Source organism: Peromyscus eremicus, chromosome 12 (assembly GCF_949786415.1).
Source record: "Peromyscus eremicus chromosome 12, PerEre_H2_v1, whole genome shotgun sequence".
Lineage (NCBI taxonomy): Eukaryota > Metazoa > Chordata > Mammalia > Rodentia > Cricetidae > Peromyscus > Peromyscus eremicus.
The window spans coordinates 49,393,190-49,406,538 of NC_081428.1; the positions used below are offsets into that span (position 1 = coordinate 49,393,190).

The 13,349-nt window shown below is 37.5% G+C and overlaps 1 long non-coding RNA gene across 1 annotated transcript; it reads left to right on the forward strand.

The window, feature by feature from the left end:
* Positions 1–504: 504 nt before the first annotated feature.
* LOC131922366 (uncharacterized) lies at positions 505–13,002 on the forward strand. Its single transcript, XR_009382256.1, has 3 exons — positions 505–610; positions 10,869–10,937; positions 12,754–13,002. It is a non-coding gene; the product is annotated as an uncharacterized LOC131922366 (long non-coding RNA).
* The last annotated feature ends 347 nt before the right edge of the window (positions 13,003–13,349 follow it).

Genomic DNA, 13,349 nt, shown 5'->3' on the forward strand with positions numbered 1-13,349 from the left:
GGAGGCGTTAAGGTTATATTTGGGATGGGAAGGCGTTCTGAGCTACACGTATGGAGAAAGAGTGAGAGGAAAGAATTATCTTACTCAAGGTAAGTGTTTAAGCCTTAAAGTAAACTTCTACAAATATGTACAGGCATAGAGGAAGAGCAAGCTTTGGAGAGAGGATTAAGAACTCTGTTTTAAACATTGTCATTTTTAAATGCCTATTTTATACTCGAGGGAGAATGTTAATTAAATATCTACATGTATGAATCTGGGATTTGTGGAGCAGATGATAAGTTTGGAATATAGATGATATGGTCTCCATGGAGTTAGAAACTATTGTTCTCACTACTTTAATATAGAAACAATAGGCTAGTTCTAGTATTTTGGTCAATTTCTCAAGAAAATTTGTGCATGATTCTATCAAATTTTAATTAATAATCTGCTCCTACAGCGTGCTGCCATGAGAAGGAGTGTTTGTCAGTGTCTAATTTATTTCTGTACCACTGTCATGATACCTCTAGGTCACAGAACATACCTGTCCGATCATCAACACCAATGTGTGCACCATCACCAAGAGAGACTGAGGACTTAATGAGACACCACCATCAGACAGACATAAATGAAAGTATGCAATTTTTTTTTTATCACTTGACAGTCTTTAAGTTTAAGATATAACATTCCAAATTAAATCATGCACTGGCTAGCAGCAACTACCATTTTAGAAATAAGTGGAGAAAAAATGTTTTTATAATGCCATTTCATGCAGTAGTAAATTCAAGTAAGGTTTTATTAATATTGATGTCTTTAAGTTTTGAAATTAAAATTAGCTTTATTTTAAATGAAACACAAAAATTATAGATATATATGGGGAGTACCATGTACAATTCGATAACAAGGTAAACATATCTACTCACCCAGGAATTTATCATTTCTTTGTACCTAAAACTTTTCAAATGTTTTCTGCTAGGTTTTAAAGATATACAGCACATAATCCTTATCTATAATTACCCTCTGGACAGTAGCACAATGAAGTCTCACTGCTATCTAACTATAGCTTAGTCCTGTTGATCAATCTTTTCTAATCCCTCCTATCCTTTACTAACCCAGCCTCTAGAGACTACCATTTTACTCTCTGTGAGTTTTTTAGATTCTTTATCTAGATAAGATTGTGTAGTACTTTTCTTTATGTTTCTGGAATATTTTACTTGACATGGATGAACCCCGAGTTTCATCCATGTTGTTGCAAATGACAGAATTTCCTTTTTATGGACAAATAATATTCACACAGGTGTGTGCATAACATTTTCTTACCTCATTCGTCAGTTCTAGGCAGATAGCTTCATTTCTCGTCTGCTGTGAGTAGTGCTAAAGAGAACATGGACGTCCAGATATCTCCACAACATTTTCAACATAATGATTTCCTTTCCCTTTAGATATATATCCCAGTAATGGGATAGCTTGATCATATAGTAATCTACTTTTTAACATCTTGAGAAGCCTTCCTAGCATATTGCATTTCACCTACAGCATGCAACAGTTTCCTTCCCCACATCCACACATCCACACATCACATCACATTTCTTTGGTGTTTTTAGTAGTAACTATTCTTATGGGGTAAGCTGTTTTCTTTTAATGGTTTCTATTTGCATTTCTCTGATGATTAGTGCTGTTTAGCATTTTCTTTCTCATATATCCATTAATCATTTTGTATGCTTTCCTTGAGAAATGTCTATTGAGATTTACTACACATAAAATTGAGTAGTTTGTTTTTCTTGAGTTATTAAGTTCCTTATATGTCTTGAAATGCCAAACCCCTGTCAGATGTGGAGTTGTAAATATTTTCTTCTTTTCTAATGATAGTCTCTTTAATGCAATTGGTGACTGTTTTCCTTGTGGGTTACCCTACTTCCCTGACAGCATTTTCAAAAAACATTGACCTTTCCCAGTATGTGTGTCCTTATCACCTTTACTGAAACTCAGTTCTCTGTAGACGTGTGGGTTCATCACAGGATCTTTATTCTTTTATGCTGCTGTATGAGTCTGTGTCTTGCAAATGCCATGCTATTTTGATTAACTACAGTTTCAGGGTACATTTTGAAGTCAGGAGGTACAGTGCCTTCTGAGAAGGGATGAGGTTTTACTCCTCCAGACACATTTTGGGTTCTTTAGTTCTGTGTAGGAAAAAAGTACACAAACTCACTTCAGTAGTACACTTTCAGTAATAGTTATTTTAGTGATTTAAGTTCTCCAAATCTATGAATACAGGCTATCTTTTAAATGTGTTTATTCTTTGTTTTCTTTATTGGATGATTGTGATTTTTCACTCTAGAGAGCTTTAAGAAGGCTGATACCATTTCAGTGTAATTCCTCCTTCATTTTCTTGTTACACATTTATTCAAGTCTTTCTTTTTTAGGAAAGCTCACATTTTTCTCTAATATATGATTTTTGGAACTTCCTTTTATTTATTCACTATTACGAATTATACCTTTTTTCTTTTCTTTTGTTTAGATAACATTAACTTTTTTCATTTATTTTACATACTGACCCCAGTTTCCGTTCCCTCTTCTTCAGTCTTCCTTACCCCATCTTCATTCAGAAAGGGGCAGGTCACCCATGGTCTTGAACAAAGCAAGACACATCAAATTGAGGCAGGACCAAGTTCCTCCCCTTTCTTCAAGGCTGGCCAAGGTAATGCAGCATGGGGAGCAGGTTCCCCAAAGCCAGCTAAATACCAGGGACAGGTCCTGCTTTCACTCTAGGAGCTTTACAAAGTGACCAAGCTACACAACTGTCACACACATGCAGAGGGCCTAGGTTGGTTACACGCACACTCCCTAACTATTGGTCCACAGTTTGTAAACTCCCACGAGCTCAAGTCAGCTGTCTCTGTGGGCTTCCTCACCATGACTCCCATGGCTCATACAATCTTTCCTCCCTTTCTTCAGCAAAATTCCCAGAGCTCAGCCTAGTGGTTGGCTGTGGATCTCTGCATTTGCTCCTATCAGTTACTACAGAGTATATCTGATGACAATTAGGGTAGTCACCAATCTGATTACAGTAGATGGCCAGTTCAGGCACCCTCTCCACTATTGCTAGGAGTCTTAGCTGGGGTATTCTTGTAGATTCCTGTGTGCTTCCCTGGTGCCAGGTTTCTTCCTACCCCTGAAATGGTCCCCGCTTCAAGATGTCTCTTTCCTTACTCTCCCCCTCTGTTGGGCCCCCAACCTGCCTCCCACACCGAGCCCACCCAAACTTCTCCCTCAAGTTCACATCCCTCCACCCACTCCACCCCCAGTTTACCCAGGAGATCTCTTCTATTTCCCCTTCCCAGGGAAATCCATGCATCTCTTTTTGAGCTGTCCTTATTATCTAGCCTCTCTGCAGCTGTAGATTGTAGGTTAGTTATCTTATACTTTACTTGTAATATCCAATTATGAGTGAGGACAGTCCATGTCTGACTTTCTGGGTCTGAGTTACCTCATCAGAATGATTTTTTTTTTAGTTACATCCATTGGCCTGCAAATTTCATGAGGTCACTGTTTTCTATAGCCAAGTAATACTCAATTGTGTAAATGTACCCCAATTTCCTTATCCATTCATCAGTTGAGGGACATCTAGGTTGTTTCCAGATTCTGGCTGTTGTGAATAAAGCTGCTATGAACATAGTTGAGCAAGTGTCCTTGTGGGATAATTGAGCATTCCTTGGGTATATGCCCAAGAGTGGTATAGCTGGGTCTTGGGGAAGATTGATTCCTAATTTTCTAAGAAAGCACCATAATGATTTCCAAAGTGGTTGTACAAGCTTGCATTCCCACCAGCAGTGGAGGAGAGTTCCCCTAGCTCCACATCCTCTCCAGCATAAGCTGTCTTCAGTGATTTTGATCTTAGCCATTTTGACAGGTGTAAGGTGGTATCTGAGAGTAGTTTTGATTTGCATTTCCCTGATGATTAGGGATGTTGAGCAATTCTTTAACTGTCTTTCAGCCATTTGATTTTCCTCTGTTGAGAATTCTCTGTTTAGTTCTATAGCCCATTTCTTAATTGGACTGTTGGGCATTTTGATGTCTAATTTCTTGAGTTCTTTATATATTCTGGATATCAGTCCTCTGTCAGATGTGGTGTTGGTGAAGACCTTTTTCCATTCTGTAGGCTGTCGCATTGCCTTGTTGAAAATATCCTTGGCTCTAAAAAAGCTTCTCAGTTCAAGAGGTCCCATTGATTGATTGTTTTTTCTCAGTGTCTGTGCTACTGGTGTTATATTTAGCAAGTGATCTCCTATGCCAATGCGTTCAAGACTACTTCCTACTTTCTCTTCTATCAGGTTCAGAGTAACTGGATTTATGTTGAGGTCTATGATCTACTTGGACTTAAGTTTTGTGCACGGTGACAGATATGGATCTATTTGCAGCCTTCTACATGTTGATATCCAGTTACGCCAGCACCATTTATTGAAGATGCTTTCTTTTTTCCATTGTACAATTTTGGCTTCTTTGTCAAAAATATGTTCATAGGTGTGCGAATTAATGTCAGGGTCTTCAATTTGATTCCATTGGTCCACTTGTTGGTTTTTACGCCAGAACCAAGCTGTTTTTATTACTGTAGCTCTATAGTAGAGCTTGAGGTCAGGGATTGTGATGCCTCCAGAGGTTGTTTTATTGTACAAGATTCTTTTTGCTATCCTGGGTTTTTTTGTTTTTCCATATGAAGTTGAGTATTAATCTTTCCTTGTGTTGGTATTTTAATGGGGATTGCATTGAATCTGTAGATTGCTTTTGGTAAGATTGCCATGTTTACCATGTTAATCCTGCCTATCCATGAGCATGGAAGATCTTTCCTTTTTCTGACATCTTCTTCAATTTCTTTTTCAGGGACTTAAAGTTCTTGTCATATAGCTTCTTTACTTGCTTGGTTAGTGTTACTCCAAGGTATTTTATGTCATTTGTGGCTATTGTAAAGGGTGATGTATCTCTGATTTCCTTCTCAGCCTCTTTGTCAATTGTATATAGGAGGGCTACTGATTTTTTTTGAGTTGATCTTGTATCCTGCTATGTTGCTGAAGGTGTTTATAAGTTGTATCAGTTCCTTGGTTGAATCTTTGAGTCACTCAAGTATACTATCATGTCATCTGCAAATAGGGAAAGCTTGACTTCTTCCTTTCCAATTTGTATCCCCTTAATCTCTTTATGTTGTCTTATTGCTCTGGCTAGAACTTCAAGTACTATGTTGAATAAGTATCGGGAGAGCGGACAGCCTTGCCTCATTCCTGATTTTAGTGGAATTGCTTTGAGTTTCTCTCCATTTAATTTGATGTTGGCTGTTGGCTTGCTGTAAATTGCCTTTATTATGTTTAGGTATGATCCCTGTATTCCTGATCACTCCAAGACCTTTTTCATGAAGGGGTGTTGCATTTTGTCAAATGCCTTTTCTGCACCTAGTGAGATGATGGGATCTAGGGGCAGACCTCTCTGGGTCTGAGCCCAGGCACTCACCTCTTGTCCAGATGGGAGGTCTGGGGCAGGCCAGTATAACTGGTTTTATGTTGAAGTCTTTGATCCACTTAGACTTGAGTTTTGTGCACGGTGATAGATATGGATCTATTTGCAGTCTTCTACATGTTGACATCCAGTTATGCCAGCACCATTTGTTGAAGATGCTTTCTTTTTTCCAATGTACAATTTTGGCTTCTTTGTCAAAAATCAGATGTTCATAGGTGTGTGGGTTAATGTCAGAGTCTTCAATTCAATTCCCTTGGTCCACATGTCAGTTTTTATGCCAATACCAAGCTGTTTTTATTATTATAGCTTTATAGTAGGGCTTGAGGTCGGGGATGGTGATGCCTCTAGAGGTGGCTTTGGTGTATAGGATTGTTTTAGCTATCCTGGGTTTGTTGTTTTTCTGTATGAGGTTTAGTATTATTCTTTCCAGGTCTGTGAAGAATTGTGTTGGGATTTTGATGGGAATTGCGTTGAATCTGTAGATTGCTATTGGTAAGACTGTCATTTTTCTATGTTCATCCTACCTATTCATGAGCATGGGAGATCTTTCCATTTTCTGATATCTTCTTTAATTTCTTTCTTCAGAGACTTAAAGTTCTTATCATACAGGTCTTTCACTTGCTTAGTTAGAGTTACCCCAAGGTATTTTATATTATTTGTGGCTATAGTAAAGGGTAGTATTTCTCTGATTACTTTCTCAGCCTGTTTATCATTTGTATTTAGGAGAGCTACTAATTTTTTTTTAGTTAATCTTATATCCTGCCACATTACTGAAGATGTTTATCAGCTCTAGGAGTTCCCTGGTATAATTTTTTGGGTCACATATATACTATCATATTGTCTGCAAACAGGGAAAGTTTGACTTCTTCCTTTCCAATTTGTATCCCCTTGATCTCTTTTGGTTGTCTTATTGCTCTAGCTAGAACTTCAAGTACTATATTGAATAGATATGGGGAGAGCAGACAGCCTTGTCTTGTTCCTGATTTTAGTGGAATCACTTTGAGTTTCTCTCCATTTACATTGATGTTGGCTGTCGACTTGCTGTAAATTGCCTTTATTATGTTTAGGTATGTTCCTTGTATTCCTGATCTTTCCAAGACTTTTATCATGAATGGGTGTTGGATTTTGTCAAAGGCTTTTTTAGCATCTAATGAAATGATCATGTGTTTTTTTTTTCTTTCAGTTTGTTTATATGGTGTATTACATTGACAGATTTTTGCATGTTGAACCATCTCTGCATCTCTGGGATGAAGCCTACTTGATCATGGTGGATAATTTCTTTGATATGTTCTTGGACTTGGTTTGCCAGTATTTTATTGAGTATCTTTGCAACAATGTTCATGAGGGAGATTGATCTGTATTTCTCTTTCTTTGTTGTATCTTTGTGTGGTTTGGGTATCAGAGTAACTGTAGCCTTATAAAAAAGAGTTTGCCAATGTTTCTTCTGTTTCTATTGTGTGGAATAATTTGAAGAGTATTGGTATTAGCTCTGCTTTGAAATTCTGATAGAATGCTGCACTGAAACCATCTGGTCCTGGGCTTCTTTTGGTTGGGAGACTTTTAATGACTGTTTCTATTTCCTTAGGGGTTATAGGTTTATTTAAATTGTTTTTCTGGTCTTGATTTAATTTTGGTATGTGGTACCTATCCAAAAAATTGTCCATTTCTTTTAGATTTTTCAATTTTGTGGAGTGCAGGTTTTTGAAGTATGACCTGATGATTCTCTGTATGTCCTTCTTGTCTATTGCTATGTCTCCTTTTGTGTTTCTGATTTTGGTTATTTAGATGTTCTCTCTCTGCCTTTTGGTTAGATTGGATAAGGGTTTATCTATCTTGTTGATTTTGTCAAAGAACCAACTCTTTGTTTCATTGATTATTTGTATTGTTCTCTTTGTTTTTATTTTATTGATTTCAGCTCTCAATTTGATTATTTCCTTGCATCTATTCTTCCTGGGTGACTTTGCTTCTTTTTGTTCTAGAGCTTATAGGTGTCCTGTTAAGTCAGTAGTGTGAGATTTCTCCAACTTCTTTATGTGGGCATTTAGTGCTATGAATATTCCTCTTAGCACTCTTTCATATGTTCAATAAGTTTGGGTATGTGGTACATTCATTTTCATTGAATTCTAGAAGTCTTTAATTTATTTCTTTACTTCTCCCTTGATCCGTTGGTTATTCAGATGAGCATTATTCAGTTTCCATGAGACTGTAGGCTTTCTGTAATTTTTGTTGCTGTTGAAGTCTACCTTTAAGCCATCGTGGTCCAATAAGATACAGGAGGTTATTCCAATTTTTTTGATCTGCTTTGTGACTGAGTATGTAGTTATTTTTAGGAAAGTTTCCATGAGGTGCTAAAAAGGAGATACACTCTTTTTTTGTTAGGGTCGAGTGTTCTGTAGATATCTATTAAGTCCATTTGAGTCATAACGTCTGTAGTTCCCTTATTTCTCTGTTAAGTTTCTGTCTCACAGATCTGTCTATTGGTAAGAGTGGGGTGTTGAAGTCTCCCACTGTTAATGTGTTGGGTTTGATGTATAATGTAAGCTTTAGTAATGTTTCTTTTACATATGTGGGTGCCCTTGTATCTGGGGCATAAATGTTCAGAATTTTGAGACTTCATCTTGGCGATTTTTTTCTGTGATAAATATGTAATGTCCTCCCTGATCTCTTTTGACTGATTTGAGTTGGAAGTCTATTTTGTTAGATATTAGGATAGCTACACCAGCTTGCTTCTTAAGTCCATTTGATTGGAAAGTCTTTTCCCAGTCTTTTACTCTGAGGTAGTGTCTGTCTTTGAAGTTGAGGTGCGTTTCATGTATGCAGCAGAAGGATGGATTCTGTTTTCATATCCATTCTGTTAGCCTGTGTCTTTTTATAGGCAAATTCAGTCCATTGGTATTATGGGATATTAATGGCCAGTGACTGTTAATTCCTGTTATCTTTTGGTGTTAGTGTGAATGTATTTCCCTTCCTTGGGATTTGCTGCTTTGGGTTATCTATTGCCTGTGTTTTTGAGGGTGCATCTGACTTCCTTAGGTTGGAGTTTTGTTTCTAGTACTTTCTGTATGGCTGTATTTGTGGATAGGTATTGTTTAAATCTGATTTTGACTTGGAATGTATTGTTCACTCCACCTATGGTGACTGAAAGCTTTTCTTGGTATAGTATTCTAGGCTGGCATCTGTGGTCTCTTAGTGTCTGCATTACATCTGTCCAGGCCCTTTTAGCTTTCAGAGTCTCTATTGAGAAGTTGGGTGTTATTGTGATGGATCTGCCTTTTTTGTGTTACTTGACCTTTTCCCTTTTTGCTCTTAATATTATTTCTTTATTCTGTATGTTTAGTGGTTTAATTATTATGTGGTGAGGGGACTTTTTTTAGGGGGGTCTAGTCTATTTGGTGTTTTATAAGCTTCTTATATCTTCATAAGTATTCCTTCTTTAAGTTGGGAAATTTTTCTTCCATGATTTTGTTGAATACATTTTCTGTGCCCCTGAGTTGATATTCTTCTCCTTCTTAGATCCCAATTATTCTTAGGTTTGACCTTTTCATGGTGTCCTAGATTTCCTGTACCTTTAGTGTTATGACTTTTTTGGCTTTAGTATTTTCTTTGACTGATGAATCTATTTCCTCTATTGTATCCTCCACACCAGAGATTCTCTCTTCCATCTCTTGTACTCTGTCAGTTTTGCTTGCATCTGTAGTTCCTGTTCATTTACTCAGATTTTCTATTTCCAGCATTTCTTCAGCTTGTGTCTTCTTCATTGTTTCTATTTCTATTTTAAGGTCTTGAATTGTTTCCTTCACCTGTTTAATTGCTTTTTTCATGGTTTTCTTGCCTTTCTTTAAGGGATTTATTGACTTCTTCCAATCCTTTGTCTTTTCCTCAATTTCTGTAAAGGAATTTTTCATTTCCTCTTTAAAGGCCTCTATCATCTTCATGAAGTTATTTTTAAGGTCGCTTTCTTCTGCTTCTTATATGGTGTGATGGCCAGGTCTTGCTGTTGTAGAACTACTAGGTTCTAGTGATGCCATATTTCTCTTTATGTTGTTGTATATATTTTTTCATTGGCATCTACCTATGTCTTCCTCCAATAGGTGCAAGAGGTGCTTGTGTCTGAGCGAGCTGCTCTTGGTCTTATCTATGCTTGCTGTTTCTGTGTCTCAGAGGACCACTCTGGGTCCAGATTTAGCTCTTGTTCTATTTGGAGCTGGCAGATTCTGTGTCTCAGGGAGGTACTATTGGTGTTGGACATTTTCTTAGTGATTGATGGGGAAAACAACAGCATGGATTTTTTGGAGATTCCCATGGGATTCCCTTTGGCCAACACTTCAATTAGGTGTCACCCAATGAAGTAGTAGAAGCTTCATTGGGTGACAAGAGACGAGCAGCTTGGACTCTATTTCTCCTGTTATTTGGTGATTTTATATAGATCACCTTCATATATGTATATATTTAGGAAGTTTCTACTGTGTTAGGTAGAAACTAACATCTACCCCTCAAATGCCCCTCAATTTTATCTGTCTCTTCTTGTTTTCCCCCTCTCTCCCTTTCCCTTCCCCAATTTATTCTCCCACTCCAGCCCCTCCATTCATCAATAACTTTATATTCTGTTTTTCTTTCTTAATGAGATCTATCTGTTCCCCAGTCCTTTACTCTGTACCTATGCTCTGTGGCTCTGTGGACTAGAGCATGGTTATGATTGTCTTAACAGCCAATATCCACAAAAAAGTTAATGCATACCATATTTGTCTTTCTGGGTCTAAATTACCTCACGGAGGATGATTTTTTTTCTAATTCCATGCATTTGCCTAAAACTTTCATGATGTCATTTTTTTTAAAAGGCTGAGTAATATTCCATTGTGTAAATGTACCACATTTTCTTTTTCTAATCTTCTTTTGGGGGACATCTAAATTGTTTCCAATTTCTGGCTATTATGAATGGAGCAATATTCAACATGTTTGAACAAGTGTCTCTGTGACAAGACATCCTTTGTGTGTTTACCTAAGAATGGTATAGTTGAATCTTGAGATAGAACAAATTCAATCTTATTGAGCAGCCTTCACATTGATTTCCGTAGTAGTGGTATGGGTTTGCAATCTGACCAGCAATGAAGAGTGTCCCCCTTGTTCCACACCCTTGCCAGCATGAGCTGTCACTTTTGTTATTGATCTTGCCATTCTGACAGGTGTAAGATGGAATTTCAAAGTAGTTTGGATTTGCATTTCTGTGATGACAAAATGTTGAACTCTTCTATAAGTGTTTCTCAGACATTTAAGTTTCCTCTATTGAGAATTCTGTTTAAAGAATTTTTAATTGGATTATTTGGGTTTTTTTTGATATTTAGTTTTTTAAATGAATTTTGGATATTAACACTCTATCTAATGTGTAGTTGGATGTCAGCTATCCCCAGTGGTGGACAGGTCCCAGCAGAGGATGTAAGAGTTGGTGAGAGAAGGAGGTGAGTCAAGCCATGGTGGTGGAGATAATCTTGCAGTCTGACTGACTAGCAATCAAAGTGCTTTTTTATTTATACAGAACTCAATAAGCATGGATAAATTTATGTTGTTCCGACACATAGATTATAACATTTTTGTTTTTGGATATGTGTTTCACTTTCTCTTGCTCATCTTTTAGTCACAATTAATAAACTTAGAGAGAACAGAGTTATCATTTCCAATTATTTTCCCTCAAGTTTTGACATCATTAATAAACAGAGTTATTTTTACTCATTAACTCCACAACCCAATTTTTAAAAATCAAGAGACATATGACATATGACAGCCTATTCTCAGGCTGGTAGCTTTGGTCGCTTCATGGATGCTAGACCAAAACAAAATCTTCAAGCCAGCCTAGGTATATTGCCATGTCCCAAGCAGTATATTATTAACTTTTAGTGGTCAGAGTGCCCAAGAAAAGTCTCAGACCAAAGCTGCTGCAGTTATTATTTAAATTCTGGCATAACACAATGTTTATAATTTATTTATTTATTTATATAATATTTATATGTCTAATCCTAGCATTCTGTTGTTCCTTGGTCATATGACACCACAATGGCTCTGCATGTGCTAATTTTTCTAAGAAAAGGAGGTCCTGACACCTCATTTTTTAAAATCATCTTTCCACTCCATTCTTTGCTTATCAATAAATGTCTCTGTCTAGAGCGGAGGTAACTTCAGCTAATCTAACTTTGTCCCTGTATATGCCATGTAATTGCCTGAGTGTATAGTGGGAAGAGGCTTGCAATCTGATCTGTGGCCAATTCCTCTAGCCCACCGAATCTTGTTGACCTTTTAAAGTTTTCTTTGTTTTGATTATCTTGTTCCTGAGTAAGTACAGGAATGGAAGTTTCAAGAATGTTGCATAGCTTCATAAAGAGACCTTTGGCTTCTTTATGTGTGTTCCAACCTTCAAGGTGTAAGGAAGACCTTCAAGTAGATAAAGATATTTCCCTAAAAGCTGGAGAGGTAGTATGTTCAGGACTTCCCTGGGGAAGTTTAGAAGCAGTACACCTGGAAGAAGGCATAATGATTCATAAGAAATGTTCCATCAATCCAATATCTCCAAATTGTACAAATAATAAAGGTCCCCCAAGTATGCAAGAGGTGGAGATGAAAACCAAAGGTGGCACAGTGGCCATCATGTCAAGCAGGTGGATCTTTGTCAAGCAGTTGTGCTGGCCTTTTGATTTTTACCATTCACATCAGATACGGCTGTGCCAGTTTGAAAAAACAAACCAACAACATTTCTGATTCTGTAGGTTGCCACCTTGTATGAATGAAGGTATCATTATCTGTGAAGAAGTTTCAAAGTTTCATGAGGTCTCATCTATTAATTGTTCATCTTGCTGTCTGTGTTTATGGTGTTCTGTTCAAGCAGACTTTTCCTGTGCCATTGAGTTCAAGGGTATTCTCCACTATAGATTCTTGACCCCGATGTTCTAACATTTTGGTACAATAAGGTATTTTGTATTCTACCAAAAGAGAAACTTATACACTAAGCTAGCCACAAACCCTTTATCTACAATGTTGTATTGCTTGCAAGATATTCGAGGGCAATGGTGGCACAAAGCTTTTTGGGAGTAACCAACCAATAACTGATTTGACTTAGGTCCTACTCCATGAGATGAAATGCATAGCAGATACTGCTTGGCTGACCAAGAACCCGAGTCTAGATAGCCCAGGGACCTAGGGGAAAACCAAATACTACTAGTCTGAAAAAGGAAAAAAAGATGTAGTTATAAAATGACTCCTAATGGTATTCTGCTATTCTCATAGATCAGTGCCTTGCTCAGCCATCATCAGAGGAGATGCTTCCTGCAAGATTGGAACAAATATAGTGACTCATAAACAGACATAATTGGCCAGTGAGAGACCTTTGAACACTCAACCCTCAATGGAATTTCTTCATCAAATCACTCCTCTCAAAGCTCAGGGGACCCTGCAGAAGAGGAGGCAGAAAGAGTGGAATAGCCAGGAGGGATGGAGGACACCAAGAAAACAAGGCCTTCTAAACTAATATGAGCAAAGCTCATATGAAGACCCATGGCTGAGGCAGCATGCACAGGGTCTGCCTGGGTCTGCACCAGGTCCTTTACACATGTATTATGTGAGTCCTGAGTGAGAGAATTTCTGGGTATCTGATTTTCTGCCTTCTCTTGGCCTCTTTTCCTTTGCTTGTCCAACTTTGTTGTAATAATATTTGTTTTATTTTGTTAGATTATGAAAAGGTGAATATGAATGAATGAAGGAAAACCTAATCACTAGGGTAAAGATTAACAATGGAACTGTGAAATGTGTTCTCTCCAATAAAGTCAAACTGGGTATATCCACCACTCTAATACATGATTCATGTTCAAGAGTGGCTGACAAGC